Raw genomic sequence first — 1,803 nt, 5'->3', positions numbered from 1 at the left:
CTCTATTGGCCTTATTAATAAAAAATAAAATTTGTGGGAATAAGGTTGTTTTTTTTTAATTTGGTAGAAAACTGTACTTTTACTTTACAGCGTGGCGACGAACAACTGTTACCCAGGTTTGTTTGAGAAATAATAGGGTCCTTTATAGATTTTGCAAAAAAAGTATTTTATTGTTAATTTTCCACAGATTTTACTTTAGTCGTATTAATTAGTGTTTAAATTGTTATTCTTATTTACATTTGCCAGCAGTGTAAACTTTGAGAGAAAAGTTAATTTGGCGCGCAAGTCTTTTTCAGGTGACAGAAGGTAGAAGTACGCTTTAATTGTGGATCGAATCTGTGGAAATGATGGAGCGAATAACCAAAAGATATTTCTATTATGCTGGAGACAGGATCTCAAAACGGAATAAAAGAAATGTTTCACAGTCGTATGCATAAATATACTATCTGTCATATTGATAAGTTTTAACAATTTATTTTTTTGTTACTTAATTTTAGTTATCTTTATAAAAATTGGTTTTTTTTTTAACAAGGACCATATAGTTCAAAATTCAAAAATTGCGCAATATACATATGCATGTATGTGCATATAAAAAAAATTAACAAGCTTTTATAAAAATTTTAAGATTTTTATCCTGCATTAAAGAAACACATATGAAGCAGTTTTAAAGTCCATTGAAGTTTGGTAAGTATAATAGAACACAAGGTTGAAGTGCCTTAAAGCATGCATTTTCTGTCATAAAATTCATATGGATGAAAATGCGCAGTACCGCAAAAAAAATAACACCAAAAATCAATGTGAGTTTTGTTTTACTTCAAACCTGTGTTCTTTCGCAGTAACATTTTATGGACTATAAAACTGCTTCCTATGTGTTTCTTAAATGCAGATTAAAAAGCTTTAAATTTTTATGAAAGCTTGTTGAAATTTTTTTATATATACATATATATGTATGTATGTATACTGCACGTTGCTTTAATTTTGAACTACATGGTCCTTGTTAAAAAATAAACCCAATTTTAATTAATTTTAAAGATAACTAAAATAAAGTAACAAAAAAATTAATTGTTAAAACTTATATTATATTAAAATAAATTAAAATTTTTGTTTGTATTTTATGACTGAATGTTTACCTTATTTTTCTTTTTTATTACTATTTAAGTATTTATGTATATTTAAAAAACTTTGGAAAAAATTCAATGAATTAAATTAAACTATTTTAAACTAAAAAAATTGTTTTTAATTTTCTAACAACTTGGAGCGTCGTTTTGCAGTTCGATGGTATATCGTTCTTGCGGGCTGCAGGGGAGTCGTTTTTGCGACCCGCCGGTAAGTCGTTTTTGTGACCCGCTGGCGAGTCATTTTTGCGACCCGCCGGTAAGTCGTTTTTGCGGCCCGCCGGCGAAGTGTGCTATTCATCCGACGGCGAGTCGTTTGCGACCGTCGCCGGCGAACAAATTGTTCCTCAAAACGAGTCGGAAACGACGTCGTTACGACGTCGTTTGGCAAATTGGGTATGTACATACATATGTATGTGTAAAAATATATGTACATATATCACATTTATGTACATTACATAAAACACTTCTTTATATGGTGCTAAGCAAAAAATATTTAGGAACATAAAATTTCATTTCGTTTTGTACTAAAATACACTCTTTTGCACTCAATGCATAAGAACTTATATGCTAGGTATGTATGTACATTAAGGCGGGTCAATTTATATGGATCGATTTTTTTCGACATTGTTCCTAGCAAATTCGGATTCTTCATAAAATTCTAAGAAAAAAATTCCTCCAGGTCATA

Source organism: Rhagoletis pomonella, unplaced genomic scaffold (genome assembly GCF_013731165.1).
Source record: "Rhagoletis pomonella isolate Grant_MI unplaced genomic scaffold, Rhpom_1.0 Rhpom_scaffold_00002, whole genome shotgun sequence".
Classification (NCBI taxonomy): Eukaryota; Metazoa; Arthropoda; class Insecta; order Diptera; family Tephritidae; genus Rhagoletis; species Rhagoletis pomonella.
This window is presented reverse-complemented; position numbering follows the sequence as displayed.